Source organism: Coregonus clupeaformis, chromosome 8, assembly GCF_020615455.1.
Source record: "Coregonus clupeaformis isolate EN_2021a chromosome 8, ASM2061545v1, whole genome shotgun sequence".
NCBI classification, from domain to species: domain Eukaryota; kingdom Metazoa; phylum Chordata; class Actinopteri; order Salmoniformes; family Salmonidae; genus Coregonus; species Coregonus clupeaformis.
Window position 1 is genome coordinate 49332843 of NC_059199.1, and position 14844 is coordinate 49347686.

Genomic DNA, 14844 nt, shown 5'->3' on the forward strand with positions numbered 1-14844 from the left:
CTACGGAGAGACCTGAAAATAGCCGTGCATCCAACCTGACGAATGGGAGAAACTCCCCAAATACAGGTGTGCCAAGCTTGTAGCATCATACCCAAGAAGACTCAAGGCTGTTATTGCTGCCAAAGGTGCTTTAACAAAGTACTGAGTGAAGGGTCTGAATACTTATGTAAATGTGATATTTCCGTTTTCTATTTTTGTATACATTTGCAAAAAAAACTAAACATGTTTTTGCTTTTTTCATTATCGGGTATTGTGTGTAGATTGAGGAAAAAATACAATTTAATCAATTTTAGAAAATGGCTGTAACGTAAAACAAAATGTGGAAAATGTCAAGGGGTCTGAATACTTTCCGAATGCACTGTATATCGGGAGAAAGAAAGGATCCTTCCTGGATATCCATGATTGGCTGAGATAATGTAGGGGTTGGACATGCCAAAAGATGAGTCCTGATTGGTCTGTCATGTCACACACTTCTGTCTGTAAATGTGGGGCTTCCCTAGTCATTGTATACATTTATATTTACATTTACGTCATTTAGCAGACGCTCTTATCCAGAGCGACTTACAAATTGGTGCATTCACCTTATAGCCAGTGGGATAACCACTTTACAATATGTTTTTTTTTGGGGGGGTGGGGTAAGGGGGGGGTAGAAGGATTACTTTATCCTATCCAGGTATTCCTTAAAGAGGTGGGGTTTCAAGTGTCTCCGGAAGGTGGTGAGTGACTCCGCTGTCCTGGCGTCGTGAGGGAGCTTGTTCCACCATTGGGGTGCCAGAGCAGCGAACAGTTTTGACTGGGCTGAGCAGGAACTGTGCTTCCGCAGAGGTAGGGGGGCCAGCAGGCCAGAGGTGGATGAACGCAATGCCCTCGTTTGGGTGTAGTGACTGATCAGAGCCTGAAGGTTAGCGGAGAACGACAGGGTATTGTCCAGGGTCACGCCAAGGCTCTTTGCACTCTGGGAGGAGGACACAACGGAGTTGTCAACCGTGATGGCGAGATCATGGAACGGGCAGTCCTTCCCCGGGAGGAAGAGCACCTCCGTCTTGCCGAGGTTCAGCTTGAGGTGGTGATCATTATACAGTAGATAATATTTGCTACTGATGATTTTGAAAGGTATACCTATGGACAACTGTTTCTACAGCTCTCAAAAACATTGCTGCCCTGAATTTAGTTGGTGCTATCAACAAAGCTCAGTAGGAGAAAGTAGAGTGACTACTTTCTGGAGGACAATGCCATGTTGACTGACATGCATTGACATTTGAATTCTTAATGAGATGGGTGGGGCTACGGCTTAGGAGGGTGTGAATGATGCTGAATAGGCGTACACAAAGAAGAGCTTTCGAGCAAGGGCATTTCTCCTACTGGTTTCCTTTAGTGTGGGATAACAAGTTTATTAACTTTCAAAGCATCATAATATCCCATATTTCCTCCAACTACAGTGTAAGATATACATTTTGAAGCTCTGAGTCTGTACTTTTAAAGTGTAAAAGGGATAGTGGTCATTTTGGCATTGAGGCCCTTTATCTAGTCAGATGAACCTCTGGATACCATGTTTGTGTATCTCTGTCCAGTATAAAGGAAGTTAGAGGTAGTTTTGCAAACCAGTGCTAACTAGCGTTAGTGCAATGACAAAGTCTATGGGAACAGCTAGCTGCGACCTCAAAGACACCCACCACTTCCAGTCATTGAGCTAACACTAGTTAACAATTGTGCTTACGCTAGTTAGCGACTTCCTTCAAACTGCACATATATACATACAATTTAATGTTACCCACTAGTTCGTCTGACTTTGGGGAAGTAGATAAAGGGCCGAAATCCCAAACTATCCCTTTAAGCTCACTTAGAGGAATTCAGTCACAATAAACATCCAATACATACCTCCTCTGTTAGAATGTACATATCACCATGAGTTGCACAAAGTTCCACCACTTTGAAAATGATTTTTGCTGCATTTATTTCGAAATTGTCATTTATTCGAAAGGCAGCTGCCCTGAGAAAGACAACAAAATATTTAGAAAATCCCCACCTGACCATTCTTGATTCGACCATTCGTAATTTCAAGGAAGGATTATTCTGTGGGAATATCTCTTAATTCAAAGATTTCTCTTAATTAAAAAAATTACAAGATCATGAAATTAGCCTACTATTGATGTTTCTGTCTAACAGATTATGAAACTTTTCAGAACTTTATCAAGAAATCAGGTTATTTTCATTTGACCATATCAAAGATAGAATAACTATGCTAATATAAATGTTACAATGTCATCTATACATTTTCAAAATTATACATATATTGGGTGAAAACCTTAAACAGCTTACCTTTCAGAAGGCCCCTGCAAGTGCAACATAAAAGATTAGGCTGCCTATTACAACAAATTGTAATTTACATTAAATTAAACATGTAATTATCACAACTAAACCAGATAAATAAGCTGCTTACTGTATCAGCCATGTTCTCTGCAAGCATTGATGTGTGTAGCCTGCTACAAAGCTGATGTGATCTGTAAAATGTATAATAATCACATGACACCCTGTAGGAGTGGTTGTCCGCAAGGTTGGCAACACATTGCACTAGTTGAATTTCCTTAGCTGCAGCCCCACCCATATGGCCAGAGATTCCACTCCCCTGGTTTCCCAGGTATGACTTTTAGACCCTCACTAGAGGGGAAGGATGAACACAAGCAGTATTTCTGACATCAAGGAGAGAAAATGTTAATAATAATATGCCATTTAGCAGACACTTTTTTCCAAAGAGACTTACAGTCATGCGTGCATATATATATATACACTGCTCAAAAAAATTAAGGGAACACTAAAATAACACATCCTAGATCTGAATGAATGAAATAATCTTATTAAATACTTTTTTCTTTACATAGTTGAATGTGCTGACAACAAAATCACACAAAAAGTATCAATGGAAATCATATGTATCAACCCATGGAGGTCTGGATTTGGAGTCACCCTCAAAATTAAAGTGGAAAACCACACTACAGGCTGATCCAACTTTGATGTAATGTCCTTAAAACAAGTCAAAATGAGGCTCAGTAGTGTGTGTGGCCTCCACGTGCCTGTATGACCTCCCTACAACGCCTGGGCATGCTCCTGATGAGGTGGCGGATGGTCTCCTGAGGGATCTCCTCCCAGACCTGGACAAAAGCATCCGCCAACTCCTGGACAGTCTGTGGTGCAACGTGGCGTTGGTGGATGGAGCGAGACATGATGTCCCAGATGTGCTCAATTGGATTCAGGTCTGGGGAACGGGAGGGCCAGTCAATAGCATCAATGCCTTCCTCTTGCAGGAACTGCTGACACACTCCAGCCACATGAGGTCTAGCATTGTCTTGCATTAGGAGGAACCCAGGGCCAACCACACCAGCATATGGTCTCACAAGGGGTCTGAGGATCTCATCTCGGTACCTAATGGCAGTCAGGCTACCTCTGGCGAGCACATGGAGGGCTGTGCGGCCCCCCAAAGAAATGCCACCCCACACCATGACTGACCCACCGCCAAACCGGTCATGCTGGATACTTTTGTGCCTTTTGTGCCATATGCACTTTAGGGAACTTTAAGTTCCAGCTCATCTTCCAGCACATCTTCCAGCTCATCTGAGTTGGCTAACCTAAATGTTACACTATTCAATCACGCCAGGGGTTTACTTGAGATCAGGGATGGGAGGGGTTTGTCAAATGTGATATTTATAAAAGTTTACAGAAATACTTATTTGTATAACACCTTTTATAAAAAAAATAAGTGCTTTACAAAGATCACTTAAAAAAAAAAAACGTTCCTGGAGGATCCTTTAGGGGTTCCTTAGATTGCTACACCGGCGGAACCCCTAAAGGTGACTCCAGGAACCTTTTCATTAAGGTTCTCTGCATGTCAAGTATTGAATTTCAAGCACAGATTCAACTACAAAGCCAGGGAGCTTTTCGAAAGCCTCATAAAGAAGGGAAGTGATTGGTATATGGGTAACAAAAACAAATCAGACATTGAATATCTCTTTAAGCATGGTCAAGTTAATAATTATGCTGTGGATTATGTATTAAACCACCCAGACACATCAAAGATAGTCGTCCTTCTGAACTGAGCTGCAGGACAGGAATGAAACTGCTTAGGGATGTTACCATGAGACCATTGGTGATTTTACAAGAGTTACAGAGTTAAATGGCTGTGATGGAAGAAAACTGAGGATGGATCAACAACATTGTAGTTACTCAGGCTCCCGAGTGGCGCAGCGGTCTAAGGCACTGCATCTCAGTGTTTGAGGCGTCACTACAGACCCCATGGTTCATTCCAGGCTGTATCACAACCGGCCGTGATTGGGAATCCCATAGGGCGGTGCACAATTGTCCCAGGTTTGGCCGGTGTAGGCCATCATTGTAAATAAGAATTTGTTCTTAACTGACTTGCCTAGTTAAATAAAGGTAAAATAAACTAAATGACAGTGAAAATAATACAAATATTCCAAAACATGTAACAAGGCGCTAAAGTAATACTCCAAAAAAACATAGCAAAGGAATAAACATTTTGGCCTGAATGCAAAGCCATACAGTGCATTCTGAAAGTATTCAGACCCCTTGACTTTTTTCACATTTTGTTAAGTTACAGCCTTATTCTAAAATGGATTACATTTACATAAGTACTCAGTACTTAGTTGAAGCACCTTTGGCAGCGTTTACAGCCACAAGTCTTCTTGGGTATGACACTACGAGCTTGGCACACCTGTATTTGGGGAGTTTCTCCCATTCTTCTCTGCAGATCCTCTCAAGTTCTGTCAGGTTGGATGGGGAGCGTCACTGCACAGCTATTTGCAAGTCTCTCCAGAGATGTTCGATCGGGTTCAAGTCCGGGCTCTGGCTGGGACACTCAAGGACATTCAGAGACTTGTGCTGAAGCCACTCCTGCATTGTCTTGGCTGTGTGCTTAGGGTCGTTGTCCTGTTGGAAAGTGAACCTTCGCCCCCAGTCTGAGGTCCTGGGCACTCTGGAGTAGATTTTCATCAAGGATCTCTCTCTACTTTGCTCCCTTCATCTATCCCTCGATCCTGACTAGTCTCCTAGTCGCTGCCGCTGAAAAACATACCCACAGCATGATGCTGCCATCACCATGCTTCACCGAAGGGATGGTGCCAGGTTTCCTCCAGACGTGACGCTTGGCATTCAGGCCAAAGTGTTCAATCTTGGTTTCTTTAGACAAGATAATCTTGTTTCTCATGGTCTGAGAGTCCTTTAAGTGCCTTTTGGCAAACTCCAAGCAGGCTGTCATGTGCCTTTTACAGAGGAATGGCTTCCGTCTGGCCACTCTACCATAAAGGCCTGATTGGTGGCGTGCTGCAGAGATGGTTGTCCTTCTGGAAGGTTCTCCCATCTCCACAGAGGAACTCTGGAGCTCTGTCAGAGTGACCATCGGGTTCTTGGTCACCTGCCTGACCAAGGCCCTTCTCTCCCGATTGCTTAGTTTGGCCGGGCGGCCAGCTCTAGGAAGAGTCTTGGTGGTTCCAAACGTCTTCCATATAACAATGATGGAAGCCACTGTGTTCCCTGTGGACCTTCAATGCTGCAGACATTTCTTGGTACCCTTCCCCAGATCTGTGCCTCGACAAAATCCTGTTGACAGCGCTACGGACAATTCCTTTGACCTCATGGCTTGGTTTTTGCTCTGACATGCACTGTCAACTGTGGGACCTAATACAGACAAGTGTGTGCCTTTCCAAATCATGTCCAATCAATTGAATTTACCACAGAAGGACTCCAATCAAGTTCTGGCAAGGTAAGCTGCAGTAGTTGACAGGAAATTACAATACAAAATGTATATTTAAAAATTTCACAATTGTGTGTTCATGTTTGACTTTTCAAGTTGGTCGAAATTGATTCTGTGACCAGTAGTAGAAAAACAGGTCAATTTACACAAGTTTAGATTGATGTTTTTCCACCTTGATTTCTTTAATAAATGTTTAGTTTCTGTATTGAGTAAAAGCAATCTCCAGAGTAAAATGTATTGAAGTGAAGAGAGTCATCTTGTGTGGTTGTTTGTTCTCTTTGGGACACTAATGCAGTACCAATAGACAGTAATTTATGCCCATAATCTCAGAATTTCTTTATTCCAAACTGGGATAAAAAATCCACATCTGACAACACTGGTGTATTCAGTGACGTGAAACGCTATGAAGGTTGCAAATAGAAATAGATTGAATAGAGCTGACACGATTCTCTAATCTATTCTATTTGATAGACAATAATTTCTGTTCTACATGATACATGTCTGTCTGAGCACTAGGTAATGTTTCATCCTGAATGGGCCCAATATCTCTTTACAAGTCTGTTTATGAATAGATAATACATGCAAGTATGTACTTTATTGGGGGGTTGGGCAGAACAAATACATGTTCCAACGAACAGACCTACACAAGGCTGGAATGGGCTACAAGACTATCACCAAGCAGCTTGGTGAGAAGGTGACAACAGTTGATGCGATTATTCGCAAATGGAAGAAACACAAAATAACTGTCAATCTCCCTCGGCCTGGGGCTCCATGCAAGATCTCACCTCGTGGAGTTGCAATGATCATGAGAACGGTGAGGAATCAGCCCAGAACTACACGGGAGGATCCTGACAATGATCTCAAGGCAGCTGGGACCATAGTCACCAAGAAAACAATTGGTAATACACTACGCCGTGAAGGACTGAAATCCTGCAGCGCCCGCAAGGTCCCCCTGCTCAAGAAAGCACATATACAGGCCCATCTAAAGTTTGCCAATGAACATCTGAATGATTCAGAGGAGAACTGGGTGAAAGTGTTGTGGTCAGATGAGACCAAAATTTAGCTCTTTAGCATCAACTCAACTTGCCGTGTTTGGAGGAGGAGGAATGCTGCCTATGACCCCAATAACACCATCCCCACTGTCAAACATGGAGGTGGAAACATTATGCTTTGGGGGTGTTTTTGTGCTAAGGGGACAGGAGAACTTCACCGCATCAAAGGGACATTGGACGGGGCCATGTACCGTCAAATCTCGGGTGAGAACCTCCTTCCCTCAGCCAGGGCATTGAAAATGGGTTGTGGATGGGTATTCCAGCATGACAATGACCCAAAACACACGGCCAAGGCAACAAAGGAGTGGCTCAAGAAGAAGCACATTAAGGTCCTGGAGTGGCCTAGCCAGTCTCCAGACCTTAATCCCATAGAAAATATGTGGAGGGAGCTGAAGGTTCGAGTTGCCGTTCAAACGTCAGCCTCGAAACCTTAATGACTTGGAGAAGATCCGCAAAGAGGTGTGGGACAAAATTCCTCCTGAGATGTGTGCAAACCTGGTGGCCAACTACAAGAAACGTCTGACCTCTGTGATTGCCAACAAGGGTTTTTCCACCAAGTACTAAGTCATGTTTTGCAGAGGGGTCAAATACTTATTTCCCTCATTAAAATGCAAATCATTTCATAACATTTTTGACATGCATTTTTCTGGATTTTGTTGTTGTTATTCTGTCTCTCACTGTTCACATAAACCTACCATTACAATTATAGACTGATCATGTCTTTGTCAGTGGGCAAACGTACGAAATTAGCAGGGGATCAAATACTTTTTTCCCTCACTGTATATCAAGTCTGGTAAGACTTTTGCCATTCTGTTGCTCATGAGTTCTGTTATTATTTTATTGTTGCAATTTATTAAGTGTGTGGGTCTGTAATCTGCAGGGGACTCTCCAGATTTTCCTGGTTTTAATATAACTGAAGTAACTGTTCGATGCATAGAACTCGGAAGCACTGAATTGAGTGGCTTGTGTTGTCATTTGAGTAAATAGGGGTGCTACCTTGTCCCAGAATGTCAAATAAAATGACATGGGAAAGCGGTCCATACCTGGTGCTTTTCTCCTCATCAATGTTTTAACAGTGTCTAATATTTATTTTTAGTTGACTTCGATTTTTTGTTATTCTTTTTTGTCTGCTGATAGTTGTTTCAGGGTTAGAGGCTAAGAAGGCTGTAGGATCAGTCCAACAAATATTTAATTCTGATTTATATAGATTTACGAAGAAGCTTAGAAATGTTTTATTAATAGCGTTGTTGTTAATAATTAAAGCATTTGTATCCTTATCTTTTAAATGTATAACTGGTTTGGGGTGTATTTGTTTTGTGAGGGCTGCAAGGTGTTTACCAGGTTTATTTGCCTTTAAATAGTATGCTTTATTTGAGTTAACCTTTAGCTGTTGGCGCTCTTCAAAAGTAAAAGACCTGATTAGTGCTTTTACAGGCAATGCCTAAATTACCTTCAAATGTAAATCGTGCTATAACACGGTTCGGATTGAATCCCGGCCTAAGTCTGCGATTCGATAAACAACATAATGGCTGCTACATCAATTATTTTTGTGTACATTTACTCTGCATTACATTTTAGTAATTTAGCAGATGCTCTTATCCAGAGCGACAGTTCATCTTAAGGTAGGTTTTTGTATTTTACATTTGATTTTTTTTAACCTTTTTTTAACTAGGCAAGTCAAATTATTATTTACAATGACGGCCTACCCGTTATAGGTAAGAGAGACAATCACACAGCACAGTCATACTAAGCCATTTTTTCCCTCAATAAGTATCTATCAGCAAAGGCAGGGCTAGTAAGAAAAGACAAATGCGATAGTTAGCAACTACGGTAGCGCTAGTTAGCAACTTCCTGCAAACCAAACGCAGACATAAAAATGTTACCTATAGTTCATCTGAGTCTGGGGAAGTAAATAAAGGGCCTCATTGTCAAAATCTCAAAGTATCCCTTTAATCCAGTGTAAACGAATGTACAGAATGTATTATACAAGAGACAAAAATCTAACAAATGCTCAATAATCCATGCTTTCTGGGAGTGCTATAAAGTCAAAAAGTTATGGGTGGAGTTAGAAAGTTGGCTGTAAGAAGTTCTACAATATAAATGCACTTTTAATCAGTCTATCTGCATATTTCAAGACATGGCATATGAGGGTGCAGTGAGATACCCAATGAATGGGACTGTACTTTTCTCGTCAATCATTTTGAAACTGGAAATCAAATGACCCTCCATCGTTAAGACAGTGGATGAATCAAATGGATTATTAGCTAAATATTGAAAAAATTATTGAATAAAGAGCTAAACAAAATAGTACAATTTGAAGCCATATGGCATAAAGTATTACAAGCACTGGAGATATCCAAAGGATGAGGAATGAAATAAAACTTTATTGTGAGACGGGTAGGATGGGCGTGGGTATGGTGGATCTGAGCAAGTGTGATATAATTCATGTTTGTTGAAATGTATGTATGTACACTACCGTTCAAAAGTTTGGGTTCACTTCAAAATGTCCTTGTTTTCAAAAAAATGCTTTTCTTTGTCCATTAAAATAACATGTAGATGTAATGTAGACATTGTTCATAAAAAAATAAAAATATATACAGTGGGGAAAAAAAGTATTTAGTCAGCCACCAATTGTGCAAGTTCTCCCACTTAAAAAGATGAGAGAGGCCTGTCATTTTCATCATAGGTACACGTCAACTATGAAAGACAAATTGAGAAAAAAAAATCCAGAAAATCCCATTGTAGGATTTTTAATGAATTTATTTGCAAATTATGGTGGAAAATAAGTATTTGGTCACCTACAAACAAGCAAGATTTCTGGCTCTCACAGACCTGTAACTTCTTCTTTAAGAGGCTCCTCTGTCCTCCACTCGTTACCTGTATTAATGGCACCTGTTTGAACTTATTATCAGTATAAAGACACCTGTCCACAACCTCAAACAGTCACACTCCAAACTTCACAATGGCCAAGACCAAAGAGCTGTCAAAGGACACCAAAAACAAAATTGTAGACCTGCACCAGGCTGGGAAGACTGAATCTGCAATAGGTAAGCAGCTTGGTTTGAAGAAATCAACTGTGGGAGCAATTATTAGGAAATGGAAGACATACAAGACCACTGATAATCTCCCTCGATCTGGGGCTCCACGCAAGATCTCACCCCGTGGGGTCAAAATGATCACAAGAACGGTGAGCAAAAATCCCAGAACCACACGGGGGGACCTAGTGAATGACCTGCAGAGAGCTGGGACCAAAGTAACAAAGCCAACCATCAGTAACACACTACGCCGCCAGGGACTCAAATCCTGCAGTGCGAGACGTGTCCCCCTGCTTAAGCCAGTACATGTCCAGGCCCGTCTGAAGTGCATTTGGATGATCCAGAAGAGGATTGGGAGAATGTCATATGGTCAGATGAAACCAAAATATAACTTTTTGGTAAAAACTCAACTCGTCATGTTTGGAGGACAAAGAATGCTGAGTTGCATCCAAAGAACACCATACCTACTGTGAAGCATGGGGTTGGAAACATCATGCTTTGGGGCTGTTTTTCTGCAAAGGGACCAGGACGACTGATCCGTGTAAAGGAAAGAATGAATGGGGCCATGTATCGTGAGATTTTGAGTGAAACCCTCCTTCCATCAGCAAGGGCATTGAAGATGAAACGTGGCTGGGTCTTTCAGCATGACAATGATCCCAAACACACCGCCCGGGCAACGAAGGAGTGGCTTCGTAAGAAGCATTTCAAGGTCCTGGAGTGGCCTAGCCAGTCTCCAGATCTCAACCCCATAGAAAATCTTTGGAGGGAGTTGAAAGTCTGTGTTGCCCAGCGACAGCCCCAAAACATCACTGCTCTAGAGGAGATCTGCATGGAGGAATGGGCCAAAATACCAGCAACAGTGTGTGAAAACCTTGTGAAGACTTACAGAAAACGTTTGACCTGTGTCATTGCCAACAAAGGGTATATAACAAAGTATTGAGAAACTTTTGTTATTGACCAAATACTTATTTTCCACCATCATATGCCAATAAATTCATTAAAAATCCTACAATGTGATTTTCTGGATTTTTTTTTCTCATTTTGTCTGTCATAGTTGACGTGTACCTATGATGAAAATTACAGGCCTCTCTCATCTTTTTAAGTGGGAGAACTTGCACAATTGGTGGCTGACTAAATACTTTTTTTCCCCACTGTATGCCATTTAGCAGACGCTTTTATCCAAAGCGACTTACAGTCATGCGTGCATACATTTTTTGTGTATGGGTGGTCCCAGGGATCGAACCCACTACCTTGGCGTTACAAGCGCCGTGCTTTACCAGCTGAGCTACAGAGGACCATGATGGCTATTTTAGCTGGAAACAGCAGATTTTTAATGGAATATCTACATAGGCGTACAGAGGCACATTATCAGCAACCATCAGTCCTGTGTTCCAATGGCACGTTGTGTTTACTAATCCAAGTTTATCATTTTAAAAGGCTAATTGAACATTAGAAAACCCTTTTGCAATTATGTTAGCACAGCTGAAAACTGTTGTGCTGATTAAAGAAGCAATAAAACTGGCCTTCTTGAGACTAGTTGAGTATCTGGAGCATCAGCAATTGTGGGTTCGATTACAGGCTCAAAATGGCCAGAAACAAATAACTTTCTTCTAAAACTCGTCAGTCTATTCTTGTTATGAGAAATGACAGCTATTCTATGCGAGAAATTGCCAAGAAACTGAAGATCTCGTACAACGCTGTGTACTACTCCCTTCACAGAACAGCGCAAACTGGCTCTAACCAGAATAGAAAGAGGAGTGGGAGGCCCCAGTGCACAACTGAGCAAGAGGACAAATACATTAGAGTGTCTAGTTTGAGAAACAGGCGCCTCACAGGTCCTCAACTGGCAGCTTCATTAAATAGCATCCGCAAAACACCAGTCTCAATGTCAACAGTGAAGAGGCGACTCCGGGGTGCTGACCTTTTAGGCAGAGTTGCAAAGAAAAATACATATCTCAGACTGGCCAATAAGAAGAAAAGATGGGCAAAAGAACACAGACACTGGACTTTTTCTTTGCAACTCGGTCAGCATCCCGGAGTCGCCTCTTCACTGTTGACGTTGAGACTGGTGTTTTGCTGTTTTATTTAATGAAGCTGCGTTAAAAGGCCCAATACAAAATAATTTATTTGTAACAGTTAAGTACCATACTGTAATCGTTTTTCATTCAAATTGACAGAAATAGCTTTTTAGCAAAAAACTATTCCTCAAGCAATCATTTTGATAGGACTATCTGGGAGTGGTCTGACAGAAATAGCTTTTTAGCAAAAAACTATTCCTCAAGCAATAATTTTGATAGGACTATCTGGGAGTGGTCTGAGTGGGGAGGGGAAAACTGAAAACTAGCTGTAATTGGCAGAGAGATTTGGAACTCTCTTTGTTACTGGTATATTAATCAATTTACCGTCTGGTGATGTCACCAGGCAAGCCAAAACTCCCGTCCAAGCAAACCTGCTAATTACAAGGTCCTGTCTAGATTGTATTTTCAAACACCAACTATCAGGGAATAACACTGATCAAATGTTTTGTTTACAGTGTTAGTTTTTATTAGCTGTTGTACAATATAATACAAAACACAGGAATAAATGAATTTTGACTGCACTGGGCCTTGAACCATCCCAGCCATTCCAATCCTATCTAACAACCCTATCAGCTAGAATGAATGACAGTGACTATTCAATAAACAAATGGACAGAAGTGAATAAGTCAATTGTGACTGGTTACAAGATCAGAGGCATTTGACGCTAGTTCCTACTTCACAGTATGGCTATTTAAAAAAATTGTTGATGGCAGAAATGCCTTTTTGAAAATGTGAACTTTCATGTGCCTTAATTACAAAATGGCAGTTTAGTCTTGTATTTAATTGTTGACAGCCAGTAGACACAATGTTTATATTGAAGAAAGTGACTCATTTTGGGAGCGATGCATTTAAGTGGATCATGTTGTGAAATGGAAGTTGTTTTCTGTTGGTGGTGAGCAAACTGTTTTCTGTTGTCTTAAGGGGGAAGGTGTTACAGGTTTTGGTTTTTCCATTTATATTTTGAGGTTGCACGTAGGACACACCGATTGGTGTCACCTTGTTTGTCAGTATGTATTACACCTGTGCTGGCTTGTCCATCTCGTTAGTCGGAAGGTGTTAAGAGTGGCTGGCCCAGTGCTCCAGTTGTCTTGGTGGCATGGTGGCCTCCCGAGTGGCGCAGTGGTCTAAGGCACTGCATCGCAGTGCTAGCTGTGCCACTAGAGATCCAGGTTTGAATCCAGGCTTATTATGCTGCCTATTACAACAAATTGTAATTTACATTAAATTAAACTTCTAATTATCACAACTCAACCAGATAAATAAGCTTGCTTACTGTATCAGCCATGTTCTCTGCAAGCATTGATGTGTGTAGCCTGCTACAAAGCTGATGTGATCTGTAAAATGTATAATAATCACATGACACCCTGTAGGAGTGGTTGTCCGCAAGGTTGGCAACACATTGCACTAGCTGAATTTCCTTAGCTGCAGCCCCACCCATATGGCCAGAGATTCCACTCCCCTGGTTTCCCAGGTATGACTTTTAGTCCCTCACTAGAGGGGAAGGATGAACACAAGCAGTATTTCTGACATCAAGGAGAGAAAATGTTAAGGGCTGTCAGTGAAAAAAAACTAAACGCGAGAGTGGTGTAATACATCATTCAAATCTCCTAACATGATTAGTGTTATTGTAATATAATGACTTTTTAATCTATCAGTCTATCATAATTGACGATGACAGATTCTTTACTTTTGTGCTTCATATGCACTTTAGGGAACTTTAAGTTCCAGCTCATCTTCCAGCACATCTTCCAGCTCATCGAAGTTGGCTAACCTAAATGTTACACTATTCGATCCCGCCAGGGGTTTACTTGAGATCAGGGATGGGAGGGGTTTGTCAAATGTGATAAAAAAATATATTTAAAAGTTTACAGAAATACTTATTTGTACAGAGAAAAAAAAAGTGCTTTACAAAGATCACTTTTTTTTTTTAAACGTTCCTGGAGGATCCTTTAGGGGTTCCTTAGATTGCTACACCGGCGGAACCCCTAAAGGTGACTCCAGGAACCTTTTCATTAAGGTTCTCTGCATGTCAAGTATTGAATTTCAAGCACAGATTCAACTACAAAGACCAGGGAGCTTTTCGAAAGCCTCATAAAGAAGGGAAGTGATTGGTATATGGGTAACAAAAACAAATCAGACATTGAATATCTCTTTAAGCATGGTCAAGTTAATAATTATGCTGTGGATTATGTATTAAACCACCCAGACACATCAAAGATAGTCGTCCTTCTGAACTGAGCTGCAGGACAGGAATGAAACTGCTTAGGGATGTTACCATGAGACCATTGGTGATTTTACAAGAGTTACAGAGTTAAATGGCTGTGATGGAAGAAAACTGAGGATGGATCAACAACATTGTAGTGACTCTCAATAATAAACTAAATGACAGTGAAAATAATACAAATATACAGAATACAAATATTCCAAAACATGCAACTATTTGCAAACATGCAAATATTCCAAAAAGGCACTAAAGTAATACTCCAAAAAAAACACAGCAAAGGAATAAACATTTTGGCCTAAATGCAAAGCCTTACAGTGCATTCGGAAAGTATTCAGACACCTTGACTTTTTCCACATTTTGTTAAGTTACAGCCTTATTCTAAAATGGATTAAATAGTTTTCCCCCCTCAATCTACACACAATACCCCATAATGACAAAGCAAAAACAGGTTTTTAGATAAAAAACTGAAATATTACATTTACATAAGTATTCAGACCCTTTACTCAGTACTTAGTTGAAGCACCTTTGGCAGCGATTACAGCCTCAATTCTTCTTGGGTATAACGCTACAAGCTTGGCACACCTGTATTTGGGGAGTTTCTCCAATTCTTCTCTGCAGATCCTCTCAAATTCTGTCAGGTTGGATGGGGAGTGTCACTGCAAAGCTATTTTCAGGTCTCTCCAGAGATGTT